The sequence below is a fragment of the Vidua chalybeata genome, chromosome 5, assembly GCF_026979565.1.
Source record: "Vidua chalybeata isolate OUT-0048 chromosome 5, bVidCha1 merged haplotype, whole genome shotgun sequence".
Taxonomy (NCBI): Eukaryota; Metazoa; Chordata; class Aves; order Passeriformes; family Viduidae; genus Vidua; species Vidua chalybeata.
In genome coordinates, this window is record NC_071534.1 from 64,926,062 (window position 1) to 64,941,217 (window position 15,156).

General features: G+C 42.1%; 1 protein-coding gene across 3 annotated transcripts in view; it reads left to right on the forward strand.

The window, feature by feature from the left end:
* The window catches only part of GRM3 (glutamate metabotropic receptor 3), a 102,410-nt gene that overhangs the window by 35,754 nt on the left and 51,500 nt on the right, over window positions 1–15,156 (forward strand). Inside the window, exon 2 of one of the 3 annotated variants that reach the window (XM_053943914.1) lies at window positions 2,289–2,397. The exons of 1 other annotated variant lie outside the window; for it this stretch is intronic. The gene's annotated coding sequence lies outside the window, so the exon portion shown is untranslated. The remainder of the gene's footprint in view (window positions 1–2,288; window positions 2,398–15,156) is intronic. One more of the 3 variants, XM_053943915.1, reaches the window with a different exon arrangement.

The window sequence follows — 15,156 nt, forward strand, 5'->3', positions numbered from 1 at the left end:
CCAGACATAGCTATACACATAAGGGTGCAGCTCCTCATGTCAAGGGCTGTGCACAGTTCTGATCATCTGTACTGGTGGCAGAGGAGCTCAAAGATTGCAGCTAAGCTCTTAAAGAGCGACAGACACCAGAATATGATCATATCATTTAATGGCTAAAACAGTCTCCAGCCACAGAGATTTTGACCAATATAACTCTCCCGACACAGCTCCTGGGAAGAGGCTGGAGACTGTCTTAGCCCCAGCAGTAGTCACATCAGATCTGTGGGATGGGACCTTCCAGTTCTGGAGCTCCAGAGATTTTCTCTGCAATGGCACAGCACAGCTGTGTCAGATGGTATCCAGATCAGAGTGGTCCATGACCCATCCTATTCACTAAGATCATTTCAGCCAAACTGGCTCAGATATATTGAAGAACTACCTTGGTGATCAAAAGGAACCAGAATTAACTCTATGAGAGCAGGAAAAACCGATTTTGAATGCTTTTGAAAAATCTCCTTTATACTCAAAGAAAGCTTTATGTACAGAAACTGTCCACAGGCCCTGGGAATTTGGCTTTCAATTCCTTTAACTGGAGCATGTCAAATAATTTCAGCTGTCACATGTCATATCTGAGAGACCATGAGCTTTGACACAATATGTGTCAAATATACCTTCAAATGAATGCAGCACTTCTCTGGGAGGTAATGACGATTGCTGAGCATGATTTCCTTCTGAATAAATATGAAAACTCCACAGACATCAGTCAAAAGAAATTAACTCTCCTTGAAGACATTTAATAAGAAATGCCTTCTTTCCTCTGTCTCTGCTACCTCTCTCTTCTCTCACGGAAAATGCCAAAGTGGATAAGTTCAGGACTTACCACTCTGAAAAACAAGAGGGCCTAGAGTAATGAAAGCCCAAACCCACAAACATCTGTACATAACTAGAGTTGTATGAAGCTGACAAACATCTTGTCCCTATTGCTACTGTGTCACTCAGTGTCCATTTCTGGCTCTTGATCGTTGTCCAACAGACAGACCCAGAGATAAAGAGGGAAGGACTCCCTCTTGGCATGTGCATGAAGCCTATTGCAGGGAGCATGTCACCCCTTTAGGGCCCCTGCTTACACCTACACATTGCTTAAAATACAGTATTTGTCGGACATTGAGTTATCTCCTCAGAGGAACCAGGAAGGAGAGGAGAAACATTTCTCCCCTTTTCTCTTTAAGTACAATGAAAAGACTCAGACCTGGTCCCCAGTTCAGAACCTGTTCAGATCAGAGATCCAGCAAAGTAAACTCTTTGTTAGGGGACCACCAACAGTTCATTCGAAAGGAAATCTAATTTTAAAAGTGATCATAAATAGACACGTGTACTTGTTAATAAGAATTACAACATGAAATGTAGTTAGATATAAATAGAAGACAATCTAAATTTATTGACTTTATAAATATATCCAAACTTACTCTCAAAGCCCATGAATGTGGTGAAAGGACTCCAAAATGTTTCATCAGTGGGGAGTGTGGGATTTTACAGGGATGGAGAAATGTCCCTACAGTCCCGCCTGACAGAGAATTATGAATTCTATTGAGATTTCATGATCAGCAGATGATAAGTTAAAAATGATGAGAGAAAAGTGTCAATTAGGACAGCTCTAGGAGCATGAAATAGATGTAAATATCCCGTTATAGCCATTAAGCAATATTCCTTCAATATGGCACAGCAAGAGACACAGGGAAAAAGCCAAGGAAAGACAAGCCTGGCCAAGCTGGTTGTCACCTATGCCAAGTGCAATCGTATCACTCTTTGCTGCCAGCAAACACAGACCACCAGCAGTGGCTATCTCAGGAGTGAGAAGTCCCTGATTCAAGAAGGAAAAACAAATGGGTATTTTAAATTTACCTGCAAACTCTCCTGATTTTACTCGTCTCTAAATAACCTGTGTATTCTAAAAAGTGTTCTTTAAGAGGGATTTTTAGCCTGTTTGATAGGATATTCAGCAGAAACTCTGGGAATAATAGAGGAGTGTTTAAAGCAGATTGCCTGTCTCATTCAGCTGTGTCATGGAGCTGATCCAAAGACTCCCAGGAACTTTAAAAGGTGCTGGAGCTGGCCCATCAGTTTCTAGTACTAATAGGAACCGAGCTGTTAGTGTTTTTGCATGACATCCTGTAAGGAAAATCACTGGCATTTGGCTTACTCGGGAGATTTCACCATCTGTACCCAATAATGATACAAAACACAAATAAGCAAAAAAAACCCCTAACACTCTGTCAAAGTTAGTGAGGTCTTAAAATATTCCTGTACAGGTAGAGAATTTTGCTGGAGGAGAATCAACAGAGCACCGGGCTCAATTGCATCTGGTTTTCCTGTGTAAGACCTGTCAAGCAACTCCTATCATCACGTCTGTAAGTGAGTGTGAGTAATGGGTTTTATTTAAATTCATGTGGTGTTTGCTACCTACACCCAGACAGATAATGGACAGATAGCAGAACAATGATCATTAAGAGGCTATCACTTAATTCTTGTTTTATTCTGCAGCTTGCCTGCTTTCATCTGTCTTCCCTTCTGAAGAAGTGAGCACGTTCCTTCTGTCTCAGATGGAAATTCAATGGCCTATTATGCATTCATCACAAGTTTTCCATTTTTATTCCAAAATCATGACAGTGATACAAATATGAAAGCCCACAGAATTTGTTTCCAAAAGCATTCAGCTCCACGCATATATGTTTAGCTTTCTGCAATTGAATTTCTTATCCCCCAAAACACATAGCCAACTTCCTTCTAAGTAGCGAATATAACATTTAAGGAGTTTATTTGTCTTACCAAAAACAAGAGGTATTAAGTATGGTGGTAAGGACAGAGCATCCTACAAAATATTGAAAAAAAATCTGTTAGCTCACTGCAGTTCTATTGATTTAAGAAACACAAAGGGAATATGCTGAAAGATGAGATGAGATGAGATGAGATGAGATGAGAAATTAAATAGCATCATGTGAATGTTGTAGTAAAGCATCCTACATAGTCTCATCACTGTCAGCTTCCTGCAGGACAAAAATGTGTGTTCAGCCCTGAAAACTATGTCCTCCCAATACAAGTATTTGTATTCAAGTATTCATTGCCTTAGCTATCTGAATTCCTTTGGGTTTAAGGAAGCTGTCAAAGCCTTACAAGTTGTGAATGCTGTTGTGCAACTAAAATTAATGACTCCTTTTCTGCTTCCCATATTTAAAGCTTTAAATGAGTCTTATTGCTGTGGAAAACATGAGGAGGAGCAGAGGGGCTGTCAGGATGGAATTGTAAATCTTTTGGCATTTAAAATCTTGGACCTGATTGACCTCCTGACGGTGCTTCAGACTAGTATTTATCTTGGTGTTGTAAAGCAAGCAAATTACCTTTACCCAGGCATGAATCCCACTTTGCAGTCTGCTGTATCTAACTGGGGTATGAGGCTCAAGTGAAATGCTCCAGTCAAGCAAGTAAACATCGAAAAACAAACAAAAAACATTTGCATCTGAGGAAGTATTAAATGTATTTATCATCTGCCCTTTGAGTCTGTGTAAGTGCTGGAGTAAGGAGACAGTCATATGAATAGTTGCAACTCAGTTATTAAATAAACCGGAAATACATTAATAATTAATACAAATAATAACTGGTGCTTGCCCGACTGGTGTATGCTGAGGTTTTAGCTAGTGCTTGTCAAGGCATGATGGACTAAAGGTTGCTTGGGAAGAGGGTTCCCTTGTTGCCCAGATCCCCCAGCACACCGTGGGCTGCAACACGAGCTCAGGGCTGGCTATTTTCAGTGCAGTGAGGAGCTCCCAGCAGAGCCCTGCTCGTGGCTGTAGGATGAAGCCTGGCTTCAGAAAGCAGAGTCAGCCTGCCAAGCAGTTTGCCTACGGTGTCTGTTAAAGCAGCAGCTCTGGCCCAGGGGAACTCAGACTCAATAGGTGTTATTGACACCCTCGTATTTCAGCTGGCTTCGCTGCTCTTCCCCACAGCCATTAGAAAGGCTCTCCAGAAAGCACTTTGGAGCAACAGCCAAACCTACATTCTCTGCAAATCCCATGAGATTTTCTTAAGGAATATTCATGTGCCCAGAAAGTAGAGGGAGCCCTGGAAAAATGGCTAGCTTATGATTTTCTCTCTATGTGCTAGCAGCAGAGATGACCCCACATGCCCTATTGAATTGTTCTTCCACCAGTCCTTTCAGAAGGGAGCAGGTGATAAAATTCTCCAGAAAGTATCTCCTGTTTTGCCAGCATGCCCCTAATTCCTGCTTTACCTATCAACATACTCTCCCACAACCCAAAAGATACCTTTCCTTGCAAGATATGTCACAACATTGAAATTAGGTCTGAGGCATGGTGCCAGCTGAATGAATCTGTCTCAAGCCTGGAGATCATGGGATTCATCCAATGGGGCCAAATTTCTGCTGCCATCAGAGGCACACCTAATTTACCTCCATGCAAAGAAGAACAGAGTGTACTCACTGACCTGACTGCTGTTCACTGCGGGAGTGTGTAGCGCATTCCAAACATTAATCCTTAGGACACAACTGCAAGGTCACAAAGTAATATCTTCTATTTTCTATAGGTACAAAGAGGTGAGCCAAAGGCAGAGATGAGACTGGAACCAGATTTCAGTGCTCTGGTTTACCTGCTAGACTGAAGCCTTTCCAACAGCTGGAAGGGGATTTTGTATATTATATTGTGAACCCAAAACCACCAGAAAAAAATAATCTCATGTGCTTTAATGAGTAGAGTGTAGGAAATATGTGATGTACATGAGTTTTTCTGAGATTTGCAGAAGTCAGTAATTAAGTTAGATGATTGTCATACAGTCAAAAAGTGCTGAAGGACATCTTCATAGATAATTCCAGGGTTTGCTCCTTCTCATCAACAACACAATTCAGGGCACTTTAAATCGTCCTGACCTATTATCACAGAGCTCTTTTCTCTTGGTTCTGCTGCTGGCTATGCATTTCCCCATAGAAATTAATTATCTTTTATTGACTAATAACTTTGTAAAGCACTAGCACTGTGGCCATAGCTGTCTAGTTTAAGTGAGGCAGCATAGGTAAAGAGAAATGGGTATTCAGTGAATGTTTTTGAGGGGAAACAAATTAGCTTTGGATGATGAAGACCTGAAAAAGTGTTTTGGTCACCTATATGGTGTTTACTTTTAGCAGCTATATCAGTCTTATAGCAGGAACCATTTCTTCTTGTGTATGGACTGGGCTGCAATGAAGGTAATACCCCATGGCCTGCAGCTTCTCTGCATTGTTCTTAGGCATTCATGATCTCTGAGAGTTTTATGCTGACACTGGGAAATGATCCTTGCTTCTTCTGCCATTGATTCAGGCCATACTTTGTTTTCTCCACAGCTTCTCATTGCTAAATACAGGGATGGCATTATACCCTGTAATAAAGGGAGTTGTAATTGTGGAAAAATACAAAATCTTGTTTATTGGTTCAGCTGCTGAAAAGGACAGAGCTGTCCATAACTCTGAAAAAATATTTCTGAGTGTAAGGGCTGGGTGTTCAAAACAGAGAAGTAAACTGGATAAAATTAGTTTTGTTGCACGTTTTCTTCCCTGTTGCCTTGCTGATCCATCTGGGACACTCTCGGTCCCTGAGTGAAGATCATGTCATTACTTTAGACTCACAGTCTGCACTGAAGCACAGCTAATGCTCTCCTGTAATTGTTTCCTGAATGCTGAAAACAGCAACAAAGCCCACATGCATGCATGCACATATATGCTCACTGCTATGCTTAGCCTGATGGAAATTTTGTAAATTGCTAACCCTGTCTGGAACGGTATCACTTCCAATCAAACATCAGCACATCGGTTTGGGCAGCAGAGCTAGGAGTCAGAAATGGCTTCTGTGGAACAGCAGGTTTAACAGCTGAAACCATCAAAGCTCTGAGCCTCCATGCTGGCCAGATGATGAGTTTTTAATTTCTTCCCTGTGGGTCCTGAGATGCAATAGATAAAATAGGAAAAAAATCATACATCAGTTCTGTTGGCCTTTAAATGTAAATGGAGAAAATCTGCAACTTCTATCAGAAAAGAAACTAATCAATTGATATATTTCTGTGGACCTACAATAGTTGTGTATCTCTCATATGCAGATATCTATCAAAACGCTCTGAATTTCTTGGTACACCTACTCAAATTCCATATACTTTGTACTAGATGCATAAAATCAGAGAGGAAAGGGGGGAGGAATTTAATTTTACACTTGAAAAATTATGGATCTTTCATTTCTATGCCTCCCCACATTACACTCATATTTAATTTAAGATCTTAAGTAGTTCTAAATAAGCTTCTAAGATTCAGTTTAAGCACAAAATATCCATTCAGGATGAATTAATAATTCTGAATTGCTGGAACAAGAGAACAAAAAGGGTTTTAACATTAACAACAGGACAGATCCATCAACAAGATAACTATGATTGACTCAAATGGAGCCTCTTTCACTGGTACTTGATTTGGCCATTGCATTAGACAGTGTTTTATTCCTTGTGATAGCAGTTCTAGATTAAAACAGTCTGTTCATACAAGAGAACTTGTAGTTCAAGTCTATAATACCCTTGACTCACTGAACCAGTGGACCAGACAAAAGTCTCATGTTGATAACTGGCACAAATTCTTGAATTTATCTTGAAAAATGTGCAAGTTTTCTCTGACTGAGGTGCCTCTTCTTAAATTTGTCAAATATTTCCCATCATACGGTTGTCTCAAGCCCTAGGTGAGTGGAAATGTAGAGTGTTTTCTACTTGAGTTTAAGTGCACCAATAACTTGGGAGAAAGAAGCTGCTGGCATGAAGAGGGAGAAGGCTTGGAAGAAGAACACAAGGAGGCCAACTTTGCTCCTTCTCATCAAGGAAGGATGGGAATAAGGAATGGGATACACCTGAGAACTGCTGAGGGGCTGAGCTGAGCAGGAATCAATGAAAGGAACAGCTCACAGACTGAAGAAATTGAACTTTCAGCATTTGAAATGCTATTGTAACAAACAAACTTCCTGCACACCAACAGCCTGACTGCAGAGTGCCAAGTTAACTCACCAAGTTCATGCTGGACTAACTGGGGCATGCTGTGAAGATAATAAGAGCATTTATCTGTCAGGAATGCAAGCTTATGGATTGATAGATCATTTGATCTGTATGACTGTATTATGGATTTGCCATTAGCTTTTATCTTTAGCCATGCTGACAGAATCAAAAAACATATTTATTACACTTGGTGGGTTTTAATCGACTTTGCATTTTCCTATGAGTAGAGTTGGAACACAGATAATCTGCAAAATACACTGACAATCTTCCAGTTTATTCTGGTTTATTCATATTTTTTCCAAAAAACAGCTGAAGAGCATATCACAGATGGATTCTCCTGTAAAAGCTTTACATAAGATTTGAAGGAGAATAAACTAGCATTAGCCTTAGAAGAGAGAAAGATGCAGTGGGAAAAAAAGCTTATCCTCTGGGCTTGATGAAGAAAACAGCTCAAAGCCAGCAAATCATTGATCCCAGAATGAAACTGAAACACTGCCCACAGAAAAAATGGATTTGCAAAATGTGAATTCTCCCTATTTCATATGGTATTGCTCCTTCTCACAGAGGAGAGCTTTTAGTGCTAAGGCACAAGGTCTGATACTACCAAGGCCTGATAACATCCAAATAATGTGACAGAAGGACCAGACCTCTGCTACACTGAAAATCTGAGAATGTAGGGGAGTCCCTCTTATGGAGATATCTTTGTTGTTGATGTCTCATGTGACCCGAGTGACTATATGTGGATTTTATCAATACAGTCAATAGAGGGCAGGGTGTGAATCAGCCTAAAATAGAAAGGACCTGGGGCTTCTGGGGCACAGCAAGCTGTCCATGAGCTACAATGTGCCCCAGGAGTCAAGAAGGACAATGATATCCTGGGATGCATTAGAAAAGCATTGCCAGCAGGTCAAGGGAGGTGATCCTGCCCCTCTCCTCACCCCTAGTGAGGCCACATCTGGATACTGTGCCCAGTTTTGGGCTCCTCAGTACAAGTGAGAGGGTCCAGCAGAGGCTGCAAAGATGGGACTGAAGCATCTCTCCTACAAGGACAGGCTGAGGGATTTGAGCCTGTTCAGCCTTGCAGTAGGACAAGAGGCAAAGGGCAGAAACTGATGCCCAGGAAGTTCCACCTGAACACAAGGAAGAATTTCTGTCCTGGGCAGTGACTGAACACTGGAACAAGTTGCCCAGAGAGGCTGTGGAGTCTCCCTCACTGGAGATAGTCAAGAACCATCTGGACACAATCCTGTGCTCTGGGATGACCCTGCCTGAGCAGGGAGTTTGGACAGGTGACCCACTGGTCCCTTCTAGCCTGACTGATTCTGTGATACTGTGAAATGATTTGCATGCCAACAACTTTTGGCCATGTTGACCTCACTGACTAAATGAAAGTCTGAAGAGTGCAGTCCACCCAGGAAATTCCTTTGTCCAGTTCTACAAACCCTGCTCATTGCCCATGGAGAGAAATAGATATAGTAGTGTGCAATTTATTTCATCCCATTTCAATGTCTAAAATATATTTGATGAACCACGTACTATAATTCACTAATTTTAGGAATAAAGCTGTACTATTGGCTTACATAACAATAGGGGAGGTTCAAAAGTTAAAGCCTGGGACCCTGCAAGGATAGAGGAGTTCTTGTAGCATGCTCTGGTCTTTTGAAGGCTGTTTTCCTAAGGAAATAGGGCTTATGCAATTACATTAACTGTCAGTTCCAATAAAGTTTGAATGCTAGCCAGTGTCAACAAAATCATACAAAATACAGACTTTGAAGATATTAATTTGTTACAGGTTTCCTTTTTGGGGAAAGGAAGATGGCTGAATAAAGGAATGAAAAATGTGATTAAAATCCCTTGATAAAGAAAGGCTGAAGAGTGAGCTCAGCCACATAGCAGACACCAAAAAACACCCCTGCAGGAAACCACAGGCAAAGTGGCTTTCCATAGAGAGGCTGTATCACTATTGTAACCTATCTTACATCAGCTGGAAACTGCCAGATAATGTATTTGTCTTGGAAAAAATAAAATGCCCTGGTCTTATTCTATGTCAGAAAGAATAGACTCAAACTAGAACACAAGTGTCACCTGGGGATAGCCTGTGTTTGACTGACATCAGAGAAAGCTTGGCTCTGAATTCAGTAAACCCTGATTTCACGCCTTGCAGACTTGTTTTAGACAGGGAAGTTACAGGTAGGGCACAGTCAAAGCAGTCAGTAGCTTATCCAAACCAGTGAGAATTCCTCTGGTCTGGAATATTGGCCATCTTCGACACTTTCTTACTGCAAATGTAAATGTCACTTCTACAACCTACTAGGATGTACCAAAAACATGCAGCCTGTGGTAAGAGTAGGCTGTTACTCAAGTGTTGTCTTCATTTTATATTGGAGAGACACCATAGGAGTTCCCATTTTAAATCTTGTCACCTGTTTTCACAGGCCTCCCCTGTTTTCCATGTATATTTTTCATTCCTGGGTGGAATAGGAAAAGGCAGAAGATGTTGGCCTTGCTGATTTTGCTTTCCTGAGAAAAAGGTACCTGGGCCTGAGCCATGAACGGAGGGTATTTCACTGCTTAGTGCCAAACTGAGTGGTATAATCCTAAAAAGCACATAAGGTCATTCCATTTAAAACTTAGGGAACCGCAGTTCTTTCTCCCTGCAAGCTGTCATGTAGTTTAAAGGTCTAGAATTTTGTCAAAGACATCTGTCCTAGAAAATGAATTTCAAAATTTCCCCTCAAATTCCTTCACAATTCCATGCTTGCTGTTCTTCTGTAATTCCCTACTTCCCAGGCACTTTTAGTGAGACCCCCAGAGCTTGTTCTCACTCTCAGCACACCCTGAGCTGTTCAGCTACTGTTGCAGCAGAGCCACATCCAGGGCTGCTGTTTGCTTCCTGATTTTCTCCTTGCTCAAAGATCCCCCTGCAGTTCGTCACGTGTGATGTAGGGCCCTTTGCCTCCCAGAGGCATGACACTGGCATGTGGAGTAACACCACAACCCCGGGAAAAACAGACAATCTCCAGAGATGGTTCTTCTCCATCATCTTCCTCTCCATGGAACAAGCTGTGGAACTGGAAGAATATGCCCTTGAGGAGAGTGCAGCCTGATTCACAATCTGGCATGTACAGTTCCTAACCTACTTTTTTTTTATCATGCACCTGGTCTTGTGGTTCTCAGCTCTCATTTTTCAATCACTGCCTGACAGGAGAATTTGAGGAAATTATCACAGAATGGCTTTTATTGTGTGCCTGCTGCCATGAGGATGGCTCTGCCTTCCTGTAGAAATGTAGTAGAAATGTTGGCAATCATGAAGTTTCTCCCCAGTCAAAGCCAGAAAGTGCAAGCAAAGCAATTAAATCCTCACCTCTGGTTCAGTTTTGTTAACAAATACAGCTAGTGACTCTTGGCCAGTTCTTGAATTCTTTAATGGGATTATTATTCATTCATGCTGGCCTTGGTGAAATTTGGGATACAAGTATTAATCTTAGATTGCAATGAGAATTGTAATAACAAGAGAGCTTGTTATTACAAGCACAGAGGCCACACAGAAAGAATATCCAGTCCTGATCCTCCCAAAATAAATCAGATCTAACTCCTCCTGGAGTGAGGCAGGAGTACATCCTTACTGTGGACTGTACCTTCCAAGAAATTATAAGCCTCTATACAAACATCCATGCAAAACAGTTTTAACTCTTCCTTGACAAAAACTCTTTGTCCGCCTCTAGTGAGGGATGAAAGGAGCACAGTTAACACCTGGGCTTATCCTGCTTAGCTTTAGGTTCCAAAGAAGGAACCTCACTTTAGATGGTTCAAATTAGACATGAACATTTTTCTGAATATTTTTTGCCAATTTCGTGCTTTGTCCAAAGCAAAGGATCATCACCATAGAATAACCATAGAATGATTTGCATTGGAAGGGACCTTAAAGACCATTTAAATTCCATCCTGCCCTAGCAAGCCCCAGCCAATTGCACACTTCTAGCAATGGGGAGTCCACAGGTTCTGTGGGCAACCTGTCCAAGTGCCTCTTCACTCTCACAGGAAATAATTTCTTCTCTATATCTAATGCAAATTTACTCCCACCCATGCCCTTCTAAAAAGTGCCTCTCCCTGTAGACCTTTCATTTTGGCTTATATAAGATGTGACCTCATATAAGAACATAGGACAAAGTTTGCACAGGTTTTAGGAAAACATGAATTCCCTAGGAATTGTTGAGGTTATTCATGTTTGTCTTTCCTCTACTTTGTCATTATGTCGGAGATTTGGCACCACGGAGCAGCTCCTTGCAAGGAGAAGTGTCCCAGACATGCACTGTGCTTCATCCAGCAACTCAGCTGGGCCTTCATCTGCCACCAGATACGCTGATGCAGAGCACTAGCACTGTTCCAGACACTCTAAATAGGGCCTGTGTCTTTCCTTCCCTTCATTAGTAAGGAATTCCTCATCACACTACCAGGCCATGAATTATTCCAGCAGAGGGATTGAGGACCAAGCAGGGTGGACTGCAAATTCAGTTCTGTGGCCAATCAGACGGCTGAAAGTCCATTTACTGTCAGCACAGAAAAGAAGAAAGACAAAGCCAGTGCTAGAGAAAGCTGTTTCCTGCACAGTGCTGGGCAGAAGGTGACAGACTACAAGTGACAAGGTCCCCAGGGTGTCCCGAATCAATCGGTGAATGGAGCCACAGTGGGCCATCAAACCATGCATGGCTTTACTCAGTGTCTCATCTCTTCTTTCATAATTTGTGTTAAATGCCTCTCTAAATTTTGAGTTAAGCTGCTGTTGCCATAGCAATGGCCATTTAGAGTGAGAGAATGCAGTGTATGTGTTGGGGGTGTGAGGCTCAGGCTCCTCTCATAAAAATATGTCTGCATGTACATACACTGCTGTGGAGCTGCATGAAAGGAGCCAAGCAAGCAGTTTGCATCAGATCTGAGGGAGGGACAGGTGGTATGGAAAGAGGAGAAGCTTGGTGCAGGTTGGAGCTGTTTGTTCCAGCATGCACCTGCAAAGAGCTGAGTACTAAAGTGAAATGAGCCTGAGTGAGAACGGACTGACATTTCATTTCCTAGCAGTAGAAGTCACTCCTTTGCTCAGGACAAGGCATGTTTGTTGCTGCCTTTGTGAGATAAATCTTTGCAGAAACAGGAAAAATTTGCTTTCTCTGGTTTATTTCCATTAAAAATAACTCTTGCTGCTAGCTCTCTAACAGGAAATGCTTTTAAGCAATCTACTCCCACCGTTTATACAAGTTTATTTGCCAGGGCATAGGCTGAAAAAAAGTCAATAAATAATGCAGGCATTATATTACCTAATTTTAGATCCACTTCTAAGATTTTTCAACACACTTCTAAGATTTTTTCAACATTCTTAGCACTAGCATTTTTAGTGGCCACAGCAGGAGAGATTCAGAACTTGTGAGGTTTATTCCTCACTTTATGCCACCTCTCTGTTGGGTGAAGAAACTTCTTAAATAGTTACAGCTAGGGCAAGATCCCTCTCATATCCCTAAGCCTATTTCCCTGAGGACTTTGGCAGAGGTCCATCTTCCTCCAACTAAATTTGGCTTAGAAGTGGAATTAAGCATCACCTTGATCAGCAAGTGCAGGCAGGGTCTAAAGTGTTTTGGGAATTTTCAGCCTGAGAGTGAGATTTAGGTACCTGAAGCACTAATTGATGAAGAAGAGCAGTCCATTTCTGTCAGTGGCTGGGCCTCAGATTCTTTTGAAGTCCCGTATTTGACTGATTGTGAACAGCCTTTTTAAAGTCCATAAATTCATAGGAGGGCATCCAAGTTTGATAATGTAGCCATAAACTTGTGTGACATATCTTGTCCCTCTATGAGCCCAGACAGGGTCATGAATCAGAATGAACATTCCAGATTCCTGTAAGAATACCTGCTTTAAGCTTTGAAAAGAATCTGGGGCCCAAAAGAGAGACATAAATGTGAGTATTTTCGAAGTATAGCTCTGTATTTGCCTGTTTCTCAGTAAATAGCAGCCACCAGCTCCTGCTCCCTGTTGGTGACATAAGGACACACTTTGTGCATGGTAGGTCTGAAACTGAGCTATTGTTTCCACTTCCAGTGGTACTTTCTGGTGGAGGAGAGGCAGTCTTGTGCCTCTCTTTGCCGACTGGAAAAGAGAAAGGCAAAGAGGATCTATCAGTCAGCAAACCCCATAAGCTTCAGTAGTTTACTGATTTACAACAGCTGCAAAACAAATTCTGTAAATTTTTTAGTACAATCCAGTTGCCACAAATAGCTGAGGGCAGCTTTTGTTTCCAGCAAACTTCTGAGACTTTTGTGATTAGAACTAAAAAGGCAGTAAGCACAATTCACAATCAATTATGTTTTATTAATGTTTTTTTAATACATGCCACAGCCCAGTAATCATGAAGCTGTTCAACAATGTTGATCTAAAGTCAGCTAATAGCAGGATGTAATTTGTGGCCGTCTCTGCTCACTTACAAAACACTTGCTCCGTTAATTGTGATTTCACACTCTGCTGAATGCTGTTGCCTGGAGGTAGCATTCATGTGATGGAAGAGTTACCAGTCTGGATGGTGTAGCGGGGTGGAGGAGGGAAGGATCATTTCAACAGAGGCTACTGTTGTTAAATTTTTAATCCTTTTATGTTTAAAGAAAAGGGAAAGGAAACAACTAAACATCAAAACGTACAATCCACTACTAAATAGGTCTTTAAAAGCTGAACATTCTTTCCATGTTTTGATCCCTTTCTATTGCTTTGTGTTGTTACCAGGAACAAGACAAAACAAGTGGCCAGGAGGTGAAACCTTGTCAGGGTAATCAGGCACCTACCTTGACCTCATATTGTAGATGCTGGGCAAACCCAAAGCAGGAGCGTATTTTTTCATTAAAAATGTTTTCATGCCTTTGGGGGTCCCAGAGACACCTGGTGTCTTTCTTAACCAGAATAGGCAGGAGATTCTCGTGGAGGAGGTCAGAAGTGCCTAAAATGTTGCCATATGATAGTGATCAAGTTAAGCAGATGGAATCTCATGGTTGGTCAGTGGTGATGAGAAAAAAGTTCAGCCCTGCACTGGCAAGGGCAAGGCAGCTCCTGCTCTAAATGCTTGCAGTGAATATGTCAGAGGGAGAAATATTGCCTCAATCAAATGAGAAGAACCATCTTAACCTAGAAAATTTCCAGCTGAGTGTTTGGTACTGCTGTGGCAAACTGGGAGATACAGCTCAGACCAGACAGGGATAGGAGCATCAACCTGGGAAGGTTTTTATTTGACTCATCCCTAAATTGGGGCAGGGAGAAGGAGCCACAGAGGGGACTTTGTCCACTGCTTGCCATCACCTCCACTATTCCAGTTTCTCCCATCCTGAGCAGTGATGTGGAGAGATCCAAGCCGGGTTTGAGTGCTGCTACCTGGGGGTCCAAGCCAAGACTGAGTCGCGTCAGAGCAGGCTGGGTGGCAGCAGAAGTCACCACACATGCAGCCAGAGAGGAAAAAGGGTGCACACTCTGCTGCTCTGTGAGTCTGGTGTGACCCTGAGTCTGCCTGTGTTGCCAGCCAAAGCCTCAACAGAATAGTAGCAAAGGACACTCTGCTCTCCACATATGCAGAGGCCCAGCCATATTTTCTGTATTGCCAAAATGTGGGGAAAACACCTTGGCACAATAGCAAGAGTGAAATCTGGCAGCTCGCTTTGGAGTGAGCCAAGAATGCCCAGGCAGAGCACCTCAGCTGGAGCACAGGTTCACGGGCAGATCCAGCCTCAAGGAAAACCCTGCAGGCGCTGCAGAGAGCTGAGAAGTGATTAGGAGCACAAAGCAGCAATGATCTCTGTGTGGGCAGAAAAAAATAGATGCTTAAGAATCAATTAAGAGGGAAAGGTTAAATACGTGTCTAAAGAGTAAATGTACAGATACTCCTTAGGGGGCTATGCCTTGGATGGTGTTAACTTCACTTAGTTAAGCCTCACTTGCATTAAGCACAAGTGTTTTAGCTAAATATTTCATCCCCAGGACATGATACTGAAAACATCATGGTTTACTCTGGGCAAGACTGCTCCACACTTATGCCATCACCTCTCTCACCCAACATCTGACATTGCTGACCTTAGCCTGGTGCTGGTGTTC